General features: G+C 36.7%; 1 protein-coding gene across 17 annotated transcripts in view; it reads right to left on the bottom strand.

Annotated features, from left to right (window-relative positions):
- Positions 1-19,515, bottom strand: part of RALYL (RALY RNA binding protein like) — a 772,862-nt gene that overhangs the window by 584,901 nt on the left and 168,446 nt on the right. Inside the window, exon 2 of one of the 17 annotated variants that reach the window (XM_073229768.1) lies at positions 15,824-15,995. The exons of the other annotated variants lie outside the window; for them this stretch is intronic. The gene's annotated coding sequence lies outside the window, so the exon portion shown is untranslated. The remainder of the gene's footprint in view (positions 1-15,823; positions 15,996-19,515) is intronic. 17 annotated transcript variants of the gene reach the window in all.

Raw genomic sequence — 19,515 nt, 5'->3', positions numbered from 1 at the left:
TCCATAAAATTAAGAATGTAATATAGAACTATCTATCTAAACTTCTATTAATATTATAATGGTAAGGAAGAGGAAACTATTTGTAAACTATAAGTTTGGCTACATATAAAATCCCAGATAATCAGTGTATTATCAGAACTGATGAGACTCCTGCCAAGATGCTGGGTACAGTATCAACCTACAAAATCAACAGCATGCCTCTCACCAGAAATAACTGATTCAAAAGAAAAATTTGGAGGAAAAAACTCTTTCAAAATAGCAGCAAAATATAGGGTACCCAGAAATGTCCAACAAAAAATGTGGAGCTGTCTTTTGGAAGTTCACGAAATATTATTGAAGGAGTTTAGCAAACCAGAAAAAGAGAAGCGTGGAAGTGTTTTGCCGTGTTGTTGGGTAGAGAAGGATGCTCAGTACTGTGAACATGCCAACAGGAATTTACCTATAAATTAACATCAGTTTCAATCAAAATCCTAGCGAAGTTTCCCACAGAATTAGAAAACATGACCCTGAAATTTATAAAAGAGTAGACTGCCAAGAAGAAATGAGACCATTTTCAATTTTGAAAAAAGAATAAAGTTAAGGTTCATTCCCTACTAAATACCATGATTTAAAACTGTGGCAATAAATAAATAAGCATGGTGTATCAAGTTAAATGGGGATGGACAAATATACACTTGGAATATATTAGAATCCACAGATAGATTAGAAAGTTCAGATAGATGATATAGATAGATAGGTAGATAGATAGATAGATAGATAGATAGATAGATAGGTAGATAGGTAGATAGGTAGATATAGATAGATAGTAGATATTTAGAGAGAGAGATACTTTTTGACCGTGGTGGCATTACAGTTCAATATGGAAAGAAATGCCTTTTAAATAAACGGTGCTGGAACAAGAAGTTATCCAAATGGAAAATGGTAAAATTAAATCTTGACTACACTTCGTACAGATACACACACATATGCAAATCATACTGGAGTAAAGACTTAGATAAATAGTAAAACTTTCAAATTATAGAAGATACTATAGGAGAGTGTGACTGTGGTGAAAGAAGATGCTTAAATGCTCACAGCATAGAGGAGGGAAGGCCTGGCTGTACATTGGATCTTCTCTTTCTTTCCCATGATTTCCCTTTGCCACCTGGCCATGGGCATTTTCCTGGCTTCTTTAACTGGAATCTGTTCCTGATGGACTCTTTTTCTATTGTTTTATAAATGTCAGGACCCTGGGGCCCTCTTTTTGCTGGTTTAGCCTCACTTTGACCCTTGGGGGCATTAGTGGACCTTCTGAAATCAACCACACACTTCATCAGCTCTTGCCTGAAGCTGCCGTAGGGGAGCCACAGTGATGGAAGCCTGAACACAAATACGTGGCTTCTCAGCTGATGCTTCACGCCGCAAGGCAGACGGACAATTCTGCACCCCTCTAGCCTACTCTGGGATGATTGACTTAGCTCCTCTCTTATGCTAACCATTTTGCGATGCTTCTTTTCTACTCTGCTTGGGCACCTGCCATTGATGCTGGCCTATCCCATCTTCTCCCAAGTTTATGACAGGAGGCAAAAGCCCCTGCTGGCTCTGACTTTCCTGGAACCCCCTTCCATGGCTAGGGTTTTACACAGGAAGGGACACATGCTTACTGCTTGCTTCTTTTTTCCTACACTCTAATGCAGCAAAAGAAACAAGCTCCCTATTTTTTCTTCCATCAAGCCAAAATTTATTTTACATTATCTGGTCCTCATTCTCAAAGGCAGGAAGCTTCATGGCCTAGTGAACTCAGGTGGAAAGATTATCCTCACCATAATACAAAAAAAAACCTTCCAGCAGAGGTCCACCAGGGGTGGCTCTTGTTATAGAACTGCAGACAACCAGGACTAGATTATCGAGAAAGAAAACACATCAGCTTATTATTATGACTCCTATGTATTACACCTTTATTATATTTTAGAGAGAGAAATTACAGGGTTCAATAACAGACTGGATTTGAGGAAAGAGGGATTTTATGAAATACACATCATCTTTTCCATTTTGCAGAGAAATAAGCCCAAGCTTTAGAGGACTTGAGTAACCTGTATATCACATGGAGCAGTCATAATTCCAACAGAGGCCTGACACCAAAATGTATACTCCTACTATGCTAACATAGTATCTAATATTTTGGAAGCTTATAGACTACCAGTCTTAACATTTTTGATCACTTCATCAAGCAATAGATAAAAACAATGAGCTAAACATCTTGTGAAATCAGGTTACTCGTGAAAACTCTCAGTGCAAACCTTTTACATTTAATTAACAAGTATTCAGGTAAATATAAAGTATATTTTCATAGATTTTACAGGAGAGTACAGTTTAGATGAAAATCTTTACTTTTATAAGCTGTGGGCAATGTTTTAAATGTTCATTAAAATCATTTCAAGTTGTATTTATTATTAAGGCTGCTATGAGGAATATATATAAATACACTGAGTAATATGAATGCAAGGAAGTATTTTTGTATTTATAAGTACTTGCATGTATAGCTTTAATAACTCTTGACTTCACCATATGTGAGTGAAAGTTGTGCAATTAGTCAAGGTGATATAAACCACTGTTTTTAAACCTGTGACAAACACTTTAATCCAGTCCTAATTTGGTCACTTCTCTCACCACTGTTATTATAGATAATAATGACAATTAAATAATCATCATTATCTAATCCACTGGAGGATTACTAAAATTTAAAGTATCTTCGTAATATCTCCTACAGTGAGATTTCCCATGGAGGCAATCAGAATTTTCTTCCTTTTAACATACTGTTCAAATGTAGATTTCTGTGTTCCATACTGAAACGTGATCTAAATGAGAAGATGTTTGGGACATATCCACAGAGCGTCGCGCTGAGTCGGAGGATGCAGGCAACAAGCAAAAGCAGAGCAGGTCCTGGAAGAACAGGCAGCTTCCAAGAACAAAAATGAACTTGAAATCCAAGTTCACGGGCCAACACAAAGGGCCAAAAATAGAAATACAGTGCTAGAGCACCAGACGTGGCAAGCGGTGAGCCTTCAATAAGTAGGAAAACGAGTGACTTCAACTGAGGCGATGAACTATGATACCGAAGTAACCACACTCCCTATCACAGCAAACCCAAAGAAGGAGCTTTATTTTGCTCTGGAGATGAGTGAAAAAAGCCATGTGAAGAGCCCCAAGGATAGAAGTTATCACCTCGACATGGCATGTCAGCTGGGTCTTGTGGGAACCACATGATCACCATAAATTACTATTACAAACAGCTATGGGTTATGAGTAATGCATTTGGCCCATTTTATAAATAAGTCAGCCACAACCACAGTGAGATGTAAAAAAAAGCCAATTTCCAGTCTCCCAAACTCATCTATTGTTCTCAGAGGGATAATGGTGTCAATGAAAACGAATTTTACATGCACATATATTATTCTTTCTTACATATTTAAAAAGCCCTGAAATACTCAAGGAACAAAGAAACTAAATTCTCAAATGCAAATTTATTTTTGGAACAAGAATTTGTTCACTTGACAGGGTATATGTATTCAAATACTTAAATACAGCAAATCATAACCAATGTCATTGTATTAAAAACCATAAGTTCACAGCACCAGAGTAGAACCAAATGGCTGACTTTATGATATAGTTTTACTTAAATAACACTTTAAATAAAATTTATGCTGCAGTTCACGAAGAATTAAGAAGGTATAAGGCAATATAAGCATAAGTATCATTACCTTGAAGGCAGACATCTATTTTTTATTACAATTAAGGATACTTAAGAACAAAACACAGTTCTCTTTCCAAACCAGAAATTCTCAAAATACTGTGTTCTAGGAAGAGGCTACTGTATTAAACAGTGCTTCAAAAGTACCAAATGGGAAGCATCATTCAGTCAATGATCTTACTGCTTTGTTAAACTTCTTAAACAAATCATAGGAAAATATTCACTCATCAATGTCACATCATATTTCTTCTCCAAATGGTGTTCACTGACAACTTTAGTAGTTTTGATAATTATAATTTATTTGTATCTTGAAAACTTTGAGGAGCTATAGGCTAAGCACAAAGTCAGTCAACACTGGTTTTATTGACTTGGAGTTTTAACATTTGCTTGGAAAAATGTGAGTTCACAACTGTTCACGTGAAAATAATACTATTTCCCTAGTTCCTAGGATAAGTGAGATGAATTTGAAGAGCAGATGGATAAAATGCCAGAAAGCTTTGAAAAATGTTAGTATGGAAAAGGGCTGTCTCACAGATTCAAGAAAACTGAAACACAACCTATTCTTAAAGACATAAGGTTTCACACCTACTAGAGAACAGATGTGTCAAATTATTTACTGCCTCAGATGATGAAAGGGGAATAGCCTACAAAGAAAAGTGTTTTGTAGGAAAACATAGCTACCCTTAATGACATCACCTCACAACATTAAGGCTATTAACCAAAGCAATATATGCAGCTTCCCTTATTAACTCAATATGGATATAACTATGCCATCCATTAATTTTTTTAATCTCCTCAACCCTCTATTTATTGTTCAGCCTGCACCATATATTGAAGGTCCTGAGATCCATTAATAACACTCTGTATGTCAGGGTGTTCCAAACTTGTGGGCTTCTAGGACTCACTTGGGGCCCTAGATTCAAGCCTTTAATAAACTGCACTTTTAATCACACTACTCATGATACTTAAAATAATGAGTGTAGAACCCACTGACGTATTTTTTTTTCACAAATTACTCAAGGATTTCAAAAATATGTTCATATTTAGTCTGTCAGTACCAGCCACAATTTCATTAACTGCACCTACCTCTTAATCCTAAAATACTGTATTTTATATTAGTTTTGCATCTTTTTCTCACTTGAAAACCATACTTGTATTCCTCTCAGTGACTCTTCTTCAGCTCGCTGTACATATTTTTTTCTGTATCTGAGGTCTAAGGAAGCTAAGTACCCAGGCTGGGCAAGCTGACTTGCCTGGCTGCTGTTCCCCACTACACAACTCTTCTTAGCCAGTCAGTGACACTGAATGGCAGAACCCAGTCAGCCCCCAAAATCAGAAATGAATGTTAACTTTAATCAGAGAGATAAGAAAATATTCTCAGTGAATAAGAAACATGCATATGAACATCAAAGTGAAATGAATCTGCACTGAGTTCTCCAACCTTGGCCCATTTCTCCACTGATTCGGCCACTCTGTTGAATCTAAGTTCCAGTAATTCCATGTCTTTAATTCATTCGAGGCTCAGTGTTGACAAGCTGCTAAGTAAAGAAACTCCCTGCTTCTTTAGTGGGGGGCCGATGCCTTACATGGGGGCCCAGCCCCCATGACCTGGGTTTCTGTCTTTGTCTCACTCTTTGTCATTTGAGGCACTGTGTGCTCACAATTCCCTCTGATGTAGGCCGCTCAGCAGCAACCTGTCAGACTTACACATATTGCCTGCTTCCAAAGCATTATCTTATACTCACTGACATTAAAACTCACATATAATTTTACTTTCTTTACTCAGGTCCACTTAAAATAGTTGTGTCATACCTAGAATTCCTGAGTATTAACTTCCAAATTACAAATTATTATGGGCACACACTCATGTCAAATCTTTTCTAACATGTAAAATGAAACCCTTCCCAGTACTGAGCTTTACTTCACAGTTTTCGATTCAAAGAAGTGCCTGTTTTATCCCTTGTTTCTTGCCTGGAAGTTAATCCTCTACCCATGACAAAATAACCATCCGACAGTGACTGAAATTTTAAATGGTCTTTAGTGTATGGCCTTTCTAAAGGGATTCTTGAAGCTGCAAAATACTTTATGTATGACACGTTTTCCTTGGAAGCATATTATTTCTTGAAGAATTCTAGAAACTTTTTTCTTTCTGAAACCTGTTACGTTTTCTCAACCTATTCTGCTTGTTTTAATCCATCAACTTACAAAATAAGACACTGGAAATTACTAGCCTTCTTTGGAGTCCTGATGGAGGGCAGTCACTTTGCCTCGTCAGAGTCCTTAGTCCAGGACTCTGCTACGCTGACCAGTGCACAGAACAGTGGATGCATTTTGGCTAAGGACTATTCATTTCACCCTTCCATAGTTTCAAATACTTTGTTGGATGACATTACCTACATAAATTATTTTTAACTACTTTAGCAAGTTAAGTGCTCATTATTGTTTATTACAATATTTATTAGCAAAGTGATGCAAAGTCATCAGAAACAAGAGAACTCAGTAAAGCATGTGGCATACGTTTGCATACCACTGTTGCACCATTAACACCCCTGTGATCAATTTTCACAAAGTTCATTTTCACCATTTTCATTAAGTTGCTATCTCTGTTACTGGCCTCAGTGTTTTCTGTAAAATAACTTTTGGTCTGTCCATCAGTGGGGTACAAACCTGCACTGAATTAGGCATAAAATGCCTACTCCATTCTCTCATGCAAGAGGTATTTATTAAACATCACTATGTACTCTTTTCCAGACTATCAGCAATAAAAATATAGAAAATTATAATTCTAAACTCTAGGAAGCTCACAATAATAATCACATGATTCATTAGAGATCTGGCTCACAGTGAAAACTAGGACAGTTTGTATTCACCACAGTATCTGGGTATTACATGTGGGTTTTAGTTAAGATTCTTGAAGACAAAGAATAGAAAATGACTTGGACATCTTAAGAAGAAAATAACCTTCATAGACCGATAATGGGTAGCTCAAAAAGCCTGAAGGGTGATTCAGGCTTGAAAGTGTTCTGAAATCAAAGGAAGCCTTGTAGTTAGAACCACAGCCAAAAATGATCTCACAATAACTGTGTTTTGAAACTGCTCCTGGCTCCTCTGCTCCCACAGCCACTATGTACTCAGGCTGCCACGTGCTGCCACCACATGCAGAAGAGATTTTGCCCTGTTTCTTTCTTCATGATACATGTAGACTAAATGAACACCAATAAGATGCTTGTGACTGGCTGAAGGTAAGTCTGCCCCTCATCTGCCAGGGTTCTCAGAAAGCAAATGCCTGGCCTTTCTTTCCCCAGGGTCGTAGGTTCCAGTCACACATGTTCCCCAAAATGGACTCAGTAATTTTATTTGACATGGGTCTGAAGAGGAACATGTATTCCTGTCAAAGAGTTTAAGCTCTTTTGGGATATTTTTTGGTTTTCATGTTTTAAAAATTCATGTAGAAGACTGAATACTCTGGCCGGACTTTCTAGGCTAATCATGACTGGTAGTTGTCTCATAAGCTTGATTCCCACAGTGTCAGTATCTCCTACAACACTGAGTTCTCACTGTGTGTATGTTTCTTGAATTCATCAAAATTAAAATTTGCCAAATTTAATTTTTTTCAAGAACATTGTCCATTAGGGTAAACATCTTCAAATGATTAGCTTTAGGAACAGTGCTACAAATTGCTGATGAACTTAGTTTTCTAGTCTCTGGTTTTTTATGTTATGAGACAGTGTTTCAGGATTTTAGTGTCCAGTGAACCCTAATAAATAAGATGTCAAAAGTTTTCTCTTTATACATATGTATGATTACTACAAATTTGTTTCCAATTTTTCATAAATTTGAGTTCCAGAGATCTTACATTGCTTTATTTTCTCTACATAAAAAATCCAATATAGAAATAAAATAAGGAAGTAATATGTTATGGGTAGTTTTATTGTTTTTATTTGGTGGGGAAGAAGAATGAGAGGTATAAAAAGCCAATAAATATCACTAAATATCTTTTTCAAAAAATCTAAATATCTCCCTCCTAGAATATTATTTTCAGATACATTTCATGGTGGGGAATAAAACAATTTCAATGAGTTATCACAGATTTCTTTAATATTTAAATACTTAATTTTTAAATTTAATATTTAATAAATTTAATATCTTACTATTAAGATAATATTAAATGCATTAATGTGATTAGCCCAGCTCTTAGCACATAGTAAACACTGAATACATGGGAACTGAAGCAATTTCCTTTAACAGGGGAATAGAATAAAGTAGGTATATAGATTCTGGGAGACTTTAAAGAAACAAAACATAATGGAAAATCAGTGGGTGTCCGTGAAGAGACATGAGAGAAATGCACAATTAATTTCTATTCTCAACATCTTACACAAGGCTGTGTTTGCCTATTTACTTAATTTTTCCATACTAGCACTCTGAGACTTTCACCCAGAGATAATAATAACAACCTCATTAGTGAGACTCTCTTTTTTTCATTTCTCTGGAACAAGGCAATTCTGCAACCTCTGAAAACCTGAGGTCTAAGCATGTTGACCACATAGCAAACTTCACCACCTGTTCTCCTGAAGTGGACAAACTCTACTGACTCATCCTGCTGCCAGGCTTCTATAAGTTTGCTCATTTACAGTATTGAAAATATTGCTGACCACCTATCCATCTATGGTTCAAGGTCTAACACATACAGAACTAACTGCCCACATCCAGCCATCCTGAGGATTTCATGCTGACATGCCTCATTGTAGCACTGTTTAGAGCTTGGAATTGCCTTTTAATTTTCTCTGTTCCTGTTTCCATCCCTTACCACTCTAAAACACTAATTTTCCTAAACAAATCATATGGCTCCCCATTACAAGTTTCACGATCAGTATACACTCAAAACACCACTTTGTGTGTGTGTATATTGGGGAGGCGGGTTTGGTGTGTAATTTCTCATATTTATTCTAACTACTCTGAAAACATCTTTCATTTATGTGAAAGCAGTCACTTCTTATTTTTGACAATCCTATTATTTCAGCAACAGGGTCGGAAAGTTAGATAACTCATCTTAGTCATCTTATTCACCCAAACCTTCATTCATAGCCAAGTTCAATCAGATAAGTAATATTTCCCTTATACACAATGAAACTAAATCTCATATTCCTTTAAAACTTAATTCTTCAATGCCCACTGGAAGAAATATTGAATTTCCTTCCTAGCAAAAGAATATATCAACATATACCTATAGCAACAAAATGGTGACAAAGACCAGAGGTATTCAAAACTCGCCGAGTTTTGTAAAGCATAACTGTTGGAATTTTTTGAGTCCTGCTGCTGTTAATAAAATTTGAAATTGATGGAATTAAAATGGAGAAAAGCCAAATAAGACTCCCTGCTGAAATCAGAGCTTGTATTGAATGCTCACTATAGGAATGTCTCTGATCTTCTGTTTTGAAGTGGTGCCACCAATACGATGTTCTATTTTAATCCATTATATTAATTGACTGAATGCTTAAGCAGTTTTATTTGGAAAGATACCTATTCATTAGAATGTTTTCATGGTTTGCTATTGGCTTATGTATTTTAATACATGAACATTTTGCTATAACTACTTAATTTAAAGCATTATGTGAGAGACTGGTATTTCCTAGTCACTAGTATTTGTTTTCCTTATTCTTTTAGAACGTGAAACTCAGCTAGTTCATTTGCAGTGTTAAGAGGTTCAAAATAGGTATATTGCTGATTGAAGAAAGTCTAAATAATATGCTTGAGTGAAAGTAAAACTAATGATTAAAGGAGAAAGAAATCCACTTGAAAATATTTCCACAGCCTACTCCCCTCCAAATTCCTGGCACTTATGCTTGAAATCTCGACCAGAAGACCTGGAGGAAACAGTAGAACGGGACTCACAGGGGAAGCCATGGTCAGAGAAGAGAAATGATCTGTGGGCCCCAACACTCCATGCAGAAGCATCGACGTGAAGTTGGCAGTCTCCTACAGACGCTGCTCTCAGATAGTCTCTGTTCCTTTGACCCACATCGACTAATTTTTTTCAAAGAAAAAAGCCTTGTCCATCATGAGATTAAGTTTGATGCCAGGTCCCAGTCTGGATTTTAGTGGATACCAGGGGACGTGTGGCTGTGGCTCACATAAGCAGTGCAGCCTGCACTAATTTTCAGCCCACCAGCCCTTTTCCAGGCAGGGCACTCACTGACCCTTTCTGGCCAATAGGCTGAGCATGAAGTGGTATGTATCACTCATGGCACAAGCATTTCAGTGCAAATGCTTGCTCCCTCAGTTCTCTCCTCCTCTCCACAGTGACCAGGAGGCCACATTCCCCAGATGGTGCAGGTGAAAGATGACAGACACCTCTCAGCCTGGCCATTGGCTGACCATGTGAAGCAGAGCTCTCCACAAACTGACTTAGATGTGCTATAAACAAGAGATAAATTTTGGCTGTGTTAATAAGCAAAGGAGATTTCAGACTTGATTTGTTACCATAGCATTGCCTAGGACTAAACAGGCATGCTGTTCAGAGATGGAGAGCATTAATGGGCACCTGGGTTATTCTGCAGGATGCAAAGACATGCAGAAGTGCTCGAGTATCAAAATAAATACTTGCAGTTTAACAAAGATACTTCCATTCTTGGGTAGGGCTCCTTGAATGAAAATAACTAAAACCCAGGTCAAACTACCAAGGAAATACAAAATGGAAATTTATTGGTTCATTAAACCCACAGGAACTTCAAAACTGGTGGAAAGATGAGGGTTGAAAATGAGATGTTTGAGGAGCAAGAAGCTTCCAGAATACACTCCATTCCTCACCACTGCTTCTCCCTGTAGGTTCCCTTCATTCTCTCCCCAAGCAGCCAAGAAATATGGCTCCTAATACATCTCAAACCTCTGCCACCAGAGAGAAAATGACGGATGTTCTCATGCCTTTGTGTACTAATTAAAAAGACTAAGGAAAAATATGATTGTCCTAAGTATAGTTTAATGTCACCAGGCTGGCTAAGGAACTACATCCAGCAAAGAATGTGTGGCCTGCAGACACCATTAAGCTTCAGTGCAAAACATATAGTTGAAACAGAAGCAAACCCAAAAGCTGTTTCCAAAAAGAGGGGATTTCGGGTCAGATGAAATATTCACATAGAAGTTCAAAATCCCTTACTTGACCAGCTAAAATCCAAAAATCTCTTAAAACTAATGGCTTCACTTTCTAGTTTATTTGATAGCAAAATTTGGCCTAATGTGAACTAATTTGGCAGACAAACTTGGCATGAACCTGATGTGAGGCTCATGTAGTTTTTCTTTTTATTTGAAAAAAATCAAACTTTTATTTTCTAAACAATATTCTACTTATTTTTATTTTTAATAGTATCTTGATTTTAAGTGTAACACACATATGATAAAAATTCCAATGCAATGTTTATTTGTGACTGTTAAATATATTTCAATGTAGAAATATTAATTTGGTTATGGGTTGCTGTCCAAATGTTTCAGGGGGTATTATGTAAAACATGGTGTACACTTTATATTATTTTCTAATTTTAAATTTCAGAATATCCCCCTTAGGGCTGAATATCAGAATTATAATAGTACAAAGAGTTTAAACATACAAGGGCAATGTCACATCACTAATCATCAGGAAAATGCAGATTAAAACCACAATGAGGTATCACCTCACACCAGCTAGGATAGCCAACATCCAAAAGCCAAGAAAGAAATAACAAGTTTTGGAGAGGATGTGGAGAAAAGGGAACCCTCCTACACTGTTGGTAGGAATGTAAATTGGTGCAACCATTATGGAAAGCAGTGTGGAGGTTCTTAAAAAATGGAAAATAGAAATACCATTTGACCCAGTAACTCCACTCCTAGAAATTTACCTGAAGAAAACAAAACCCTTGATTAGAAAAAAATACATGCACCTTGTTTACCACCACACAATTTACAGTAGCCAGGATATGGAAGCAACCTAGGTGACCATCAATAGATGACTGGATAAAGAAGATGTGGTACATATACACAATGGGATATTATTCAGCCATAAAAAGAAAAGAAATCCTGCCATTTGCAACAACATGAATGGATCCAGAGGGTAGGCATTACTCTCAGTGAAATAAGCCAGGTGGAGAAAGACAAATACCATATGATTTCACTTATTTGTGGAATATAAAAACAATGCAAAATAAAAGGAACAAAACAGCAGTAGACTCATAGACACTGAGAAGTGACTAGTGGTTACTAAGGGGGAGGGTTTGGGGTGGGAACAGGGAGCGGGGAGTGGAAGGGGGATAAAGGCACAATAATTCACAACCACAATATAAGTTGATTATCGGGACTGTTGATTGTATATAAATGATATTTTAATAAAAAGTACAAGGGCAATACACACAGAAATCTAAGTACAGAATACTTCACTTTATTGCACTTCACTTTATTGTACTTCACAGATGTTGCATTTTTTACAAAGTGAAGGTCTGTGGAAACCCTGCATCAAGCAAGTCTATCAGCACCATTTTTCTAACAACATTTGCTCGCTTCATGTCTCTGTGTCACATTTTGGTTATTCTTATGACACTTCAAACTTTTCATTATTATTATATTTGCTATGGTGATCTGTGATCAGTGACCTTTGATGTTACCATTGTAATTGTTTTGGGGAGCCATGAACCACCCCCATATGAGACAGCAAACTTAATACATGTTGTGTGTGTTCTGACTGCTCTACCCACTCGTCTTTGCCAGGTGTCTCCCTCTCCTAGGGCTCCCTGGGATTTCCTGAGACACAGCTGTATTGAAATTCAGCTAATTTCTAACCATAGCTTCTAAATGTTCAAGTGAAAGAAAGGGTCACACATCTCTCAGTTTAAATCAAAAGCTAACAATGATTAAGCTTAGTGTGGAGGGCATATCAAAAGCCAGGTCTCTTGCACCAGTTAGCCAAGTTGTGAATGCAAAGGAAATGTACTTGAAAGAAATTAAAAGTGTTATTCCAGTGAACACACAAATGATAACAAAGTGAAATAAAAAATATGTTATAGATTAAAGAAAAAAAAAGGGGAACAGCATTATTGTAGATATGATGTGGAGAAAGTTTCAGTGGACTAGAGATTAGATCAAACCAGTCACAACAATCCTTTAAGCTAAAGACTAATGCAGAGGCCCTAACTCTCTTAAATTCTGTGAAGGATCAGAGAAGTGAGGACTCCTCAGAAGAAAAGTCTGAAGCTAGCAGAGGTTGATTCATTAGGTATAAGGAAAGAAGCTGTTCCGTAACATCAAAATGAAAGGTGAAGCAGCAAGTTATCTAGAAGATCTAGCTAAGATCACTGATGAAGGTGACTACACTAAAACAACAGATTTTCATGTAGACAAAACAGCCTTATATGTATTGGAGGATTCTATGTAGGACTTTCCTAGCTAGAGAGAAGTCAATGCTTGGCTTCAAAGATATAAAGGATAAGCTAACTCTCATTAGGCGCTAATGCAGCTGTAATTTTAAGATGAAGTCAGTGCTCATTTACCATTCCAAAAATCCTGGGGCCCTTAAGAATGATGCTGTCTACTCTGCCTGTGCTCTAGAAATGGATGACAACACATCTATTTACAACATAGTTTACTGAATACCTGCAGCCCATTGTTGAGACCCCGTTGCTCAGAAAAAAAAAGGATTCATTTCAAAATATGACTGCTCGTTGACAATGGACCTGGTCACCCAAGAGCTCTAATGATGTTGTACTCAATGCCTGCTAACACAACACCCACGATGCAGTCTCTGGATGAAGAGGTCATTTTGATTTTCAAGTGTTACTATTTAAAAAATACATTTATGAAGGCTATAGCTGCCATTGATCATGATTCCACTGATGGTTTTGGGCAAAGTAAACTGAAAGCCTGCTGGAAAGGATTCACCAATCTAGGTGCCATTAAGAACATTTATGATTTATGGGAAGAGGTCAAATATCAACATTAACAGGAGTCTGGAAGAAGTTGATTCCATCCCTCAGGGGTTCCAGATTTCAGTGGAGGAAGAAACTGAAGATGTGGTAGAAACAGCAAGAGAACTAGAATTAGAAGTGGATCCTGAAGATGAGACGGAATGGTTGCAACCTCATGACAAAACTTGAATAGATGAGAAGTTGCCTCTTATGGATGAGTAAAGAAAGTGGTTTCTTGAGATGGAATCTATTCCTGAAGAAGAAGCTGTGACATGTTTCAAAATGACAACAAAGGATCTAGAATATCATAAAAAGTTAGTTCAGAAAATGGCAGAGTTTAAGTGGATTGATGCCAATTTTGAAAGAAATCTACTGTGGGCAAATTCTATCAAACAGCACTGCATGCTACAGAGAAACTGTGTGTGAAAACAAAAGTCAATTCATGTGGCAAATTTCATTGCTGTCTTATTTTAAGAAATAGCCACAGCCTCCTCAACATTCAGCAACCACCACCACCCTGGCGAGTCAGCAGTCATAAACAAGGCAATACCCTCTAGCAGCAAAAGGGTTACAACTTGTTGAAAGCTCAGATGATGATTAGCATTTCTTAGCTATAAAGCATCTTTTAATTAAGGTATTTACATTGTTTTTTTTAGGAATAATGTTATTGCATACAGTATGCAATAAATTGAAATATGCAATAAAGACTATACTCTGATTATAAACAACTTTTATATGCAATGGGAAAGCAAAAAAGTTCATTTGCCTCATTTTATTGCAATATTTGCTTCAGAGTGGTGATTTGGAACTGAGCCCACAATATTTCTGAGGTATGCCTATGTATGTATCTACATTTTTCCTAAGGAAAGAGAGAGTGAAAGAGCACATATCCAAATAGATATATGGACATTTATGTTTCTTACACATTTAACTTCCCATTTTCAGCTACAAATTCTTAATAGGAGAGATGTGTCAAGAAACATCAACTCAACTTTGGCATATAGTGTAAGTCTGTGAATTGTTGAAGTAAGGACTGGTATGATAGAATCACATAGATTTAGTTATGAGTGATCCTAGAAATATTTAGGACACTCCCTCATTGCCACATGATGAAATTGAAAAAGGAGGGAAAAGTGACCTTCCTAAGCTCAAAGAGTTGATGATAGTATGGATCCAGAATCTTATTAAATTTTTAATCAGTGAAGCATGTTTTTAAAATTCTAGTCCACTGTGGTATGAATCCTTGCAACACTAGTTATTTGTGTAGAGATCTTGACTAAATGATGAGATACAGCAAAAAGAGGATTGGGAAATTATAATAATATGAAGCTGTCTGGGATGAAAAGTGCTATGAAAGTGTTATTTCTTATCAGAAGAAAAATATGGGAAAGCCTGTATGTCATGTAACATAATTTACTAAAATCAAAAGAATCTGAAAAACACTTGAATATTTCTCTGCTGATCCTAACCTTTGGACTTTTTAAGGCATCTGAAAATAAGTAATGTTTTCTGACAAACACAAATATATTGAGAGAAATGAAACAACATATAAGGGTATAATGAGAAAATGAGGTACATTCTTTCAAATTGCTACATAAGTGGCTTTGTATTCAAGAGAATTCTGAAAGAATGTTTTCCCCCAAACTTCACAATACAGTTGGTCCCATTTTCTGTTGTAAATAACCTGAAAGATTTCTGTTATGTCACAAAGAATCTATTTCCTACTATTCTCCAATTCTCTCATCCTGTTCACCACTCTTGTGAAAATTTTCTTTTAAAGTAATAACATCTAGTGATTATGGCGTTCATGAGTGCAGTGAATACATCATGCAGTCACAGAGCTAAGTTACCTGCCAGACACCCTGTATCATCTTCCATCTCTGACATAGCTACTTATCAAATAGTGTAAAAATTTCCCTTACACTCTCATTTTTACCCCCATTGGTTCACATCCTCATTAGTTGTTACTGCTTGCACAATGCATCTGCATTGTCTTCCTAACTGAACCTAAAACCTCTACTGTTTTTACAGTAGACATTATTGATTTCTCAGCGTTTATCCTGCTGGTTCAAAAACTATATCCAGAGAGGCTGAATGATTTGCCCTCTTAGATCACACAGCTTTTAAATGTTTCTAGTGTTCATTAATCATTTTGATACATACATACCCTCCTTTCAATTTTGAAGACTCTGCTTTCCTAGATGTTTTGGTTAGAGGTAGGACCTTCCCTCCCATAGAACCTGAAAAATCCACCTAATTGCTCTCTCCAGCTCCAGGCATCAGAGCATGAACTTGTGACTCAGGTCAACAACTGGAAGACATCATCTGGGACTTTGAATCTAGAGCAATACAGAAAATTAAGGGCAGTTAAAAACCAACAACAATAGCCGCAGAGCAACATCTGTGTGAGGTGGCAGTGCTGCCGGTGTCAGGGGTCAGCATGGACCCCAGTACCAGCACAGGAACACTCTGGCCACTAAACAGATGACTTAGCTTCCTAACCATTACTAAGTCTGTGGTTTCTGCAAAATTTCCAGCCTTCCATTCAAATCCATAAGCGAACCATTTCCTTCCAAAATTTTCCTTTTATGTTTAAAACCCATAATTGCTTTCTGTTGTTTGCAACCAAAGATTCTGATTAATATAATGTCAGTACTGACTGAACACACATGCTTACTGAACTTTAAGGCTTTATTCTTCTTCCACTGTATGGACCACAGCGCTTTCAAAAAATATTATCTACTTTAATTTTCTAGACACTATCATCTGTCATTTCACTGCCAGTAATTTCTAATTGCTCAATTTTTTATCCTTTTATTTATGATATAAATTGGGTTATAATTACTAACACTGATTTTTTATATAAATAGCTTATAGATTTTAGGCAATGTATTGACTTTTATGGCCAACATTAGTTTTGCAGCATGTATATCTGTTTCACTCTGCAGATGAGAACAGATTTGTAAGTCACTAATACAATTTTAAAAGGTAAAACGAGTAGTGTCCAGCTGGAAATAGAAAAGTATTGCATGACTATATAAGTGAAATACTTTTGTCTTGAATATCTAAGACTGGTAGAACCTTATAGTATATCATACACGTATATTTCAGAACTCTCAAATAGCTTTTTATTTTAATAACTGACTAGTAAATAGGTTACCTTTAAAAAGATTAGGTAAATAATCAAAAGGTAGAAATCATTCATTTATTTACTCATTCGCTCATTTATTTGTTCATCAGCAAATAGTTCCAATGCACCAACCATGTGCCTATTGTTATCCCTGGTTTTTATATATCAAAGTGTAATAGCACCTCTCATTGCCAGAAGTGGTTTGTGCCTTGAAATGCATGGGAAAGACATACAGCAAGTTAAAAAAAAAATCAAAACCCCCTTTATTTGGATGTGAAAGTAACATTTTTCTCTAAATTTCTTACCCTGTGAATGGTAGATGTTCTGAATCATACATTCCTTTCTCTTAAAATGTGTTAATTTTCTGATGTAATGCATTAGAAACATTTGAAAAATCTAATCTGAACTACTAGAAAAAAATGAATTAAAAAACTAATAGAGAATATGTTTTCCCAGTAAGTATTGTTTGTAAAATTTAACATACAATGTGATGTTTCATAACTTATCATTTATGAAATGATTTTATCATAGAGAATTTTTACTAACATAAGTAACTACTTCAGTATCTTTTACTGTTTAAGTAACTTAATTTAATCAGAACAGTAAAAGATATTTCATTCAATACCAAATTACAATCACACTTCTAGTGTTATTAAACTCTGAATATTATATTAGTTGGGGAGAAAGAATAAGCCAGTTATGGATTAATATTATTACTTCTTATTTTCCTCCAAACTTGTATCAATGTTACAGTAAAGGACTTTTCTAGTAGGCCATGTGCTACTTCATTAAACCATTAAAATATTTTTAGTTTAGCTTCCATTGGTGGGTTATTGGCAAAGCTGTTATATATTTGTATTGCTTATGAATATCACTTGCTGGTCACAGTGTAATCCACAGTAATTGATTTCTTAATTGGTAATAAGGAACTGAATTTATACTAATTTACATTAAGGAATCAATGTAATTATAACCCCATTTAGATCATAAATAAAATGATAAAAAATTGAACAATGAAGAAGGAATTATATTCTGGAACTATACTGAGTGAACCTTATATTCCTAGGAATAAAAGCAAGTTTTACACATGAAAATGGCAAGTGGCATGTTAGGTCCCCAACTGTAACTACATTAAGGTGAGCAGGTGATAATGGCATAGGTATTATATTTGGTGTCTCCCCTGCCAATCTCTCTCACTGTCTCTCTCCCCATTCCTCCCCCGCTCATTTGAAGGGCTTTAGGTAAGTAATGCCAGTGCAAGCACCCAGCCCCCACCATCCCCTTTGGTCTCACATTTGTGTCACATGTCTGGCCCTTGAGGTCACCTGAATTTAAGAGCTGATAGTTGCTGCTAAACGAAAGACTAGACATAGGGGTACATGTAGGAAATAAATACAAGACAGTCTTCCTGTCTTTAAGGAGAGAAGAATCCATTTAGTAAAACAACTACAACTAAAGAATACAAAGCAGTGGTTTCCATCTTTATCCCACACAGATGTACCCAAGGGAAGGAGCACATTTCCACCAGTCCTGGGACTTGCTATGCTGGGATTTGTCAGCAGCACAGTGAGTTCTGCTCTTCTAACCCAAAATTCATGGTTAAAAGCTCAGGGTGTCAGGAAGTGAAAAAACAAAAGCAGAGGTGAGCAGTTAGAAAGGGCTCCACACGTGATTCTTGGATGCCTCCTCTTCACCTGGCTTTACCCTTCGCAGTTCTTCTCCACACTTCCTCTGCGAATCATCAATGCAGAAAGGCTTACATGGAACCCACTGTGAGGAGCTGGTCTGTAAGGGTAACGTACCAAAGGTCTTCCCTCTTACCAGGGGTAGTTTTGCACTCTGCCAAGCTAGCAAGGCTGAAAATGAATTTTTTAAGAATTCTCTTTCCTGTGTGGTATTAGGTTAGGTTGGTCACACAGGAATATGCTCAATATTTGGAAGGTAGAGATAAAGCACCATTCGTCATGCTCTTGAGGTTTGAAAAGGACCCCAGGAGTAGCTTCACACTGCACACAGATTGCGGCTGCTGATAACCAGCCACAGTGAGTTTAGATGCAGTGACAGACATGACTTCCAGTCAGTCCTTGTGGGCTCCAGTCTGTCCTTGCTGTGTCTCTGCTTTACTTTCAGCTGCCTAGCTGACCTTGAGGACTTCATGCCCATCACCACATAAACAGTTAACAGCTTTCCACACAATTGCATCACCTGATTTCAGACCTTATTTTCATGGTTTTCCTACAAATGTGTAATTTTTAATCCTAATAATATATAAATCCCTTAGTGTAAATCACTCATGGTGGTTCTATTTTCCTACTCAAACTGATATAATTTACATAAATATATATGAAAGCTTTAGTGGCTCCTCAATTCCTGTGGGACTGGTTAACGTGCTATAACCAGAGAAGAAATCCCTTTGGAAGGAATAATTAGGGACACAGAAGATATTGAGATGCCTGAAACCATTACAATCCCAATAAGAACAAATACTCAATTCAGATGCAATTCCTCTCTGTACCTCACTTATATCTCAGTGCCTTCTTCTCTACAGCTAGTACCATGCTAATACTTTGCCACTAATGATCAGTATTCTAAGAAAAATTTAGCCATTATCAAGCAACCTAAGAATGAAAAAACTGTCTTGTGATTGTACCTCTGGCCTCTAGCACACTCTGGCATTTTGTGTATATTCAAGAAATACTTCCTGAATGAATGAATACTAAAGGCATTTT

Source organism: Manis javanica, chromosome 2 (genome assembly GCF_040802235.1).
Source record: "Manis javanica isolate MJ-LG chromosome 2, MJ_LKY, whole genome shotgun sequence".
In the NCBI taxonomy this organism is placed as follows: Eukaryota; Metazoa; Chordata; class Mammalia; order Pholidota; family Manidae; genus Manis; species Manis javanica.
Note: the sequence above shows the minus strand (reverse complement) of the source record. Positions and strands in the feature narration are given on the sequence as shown.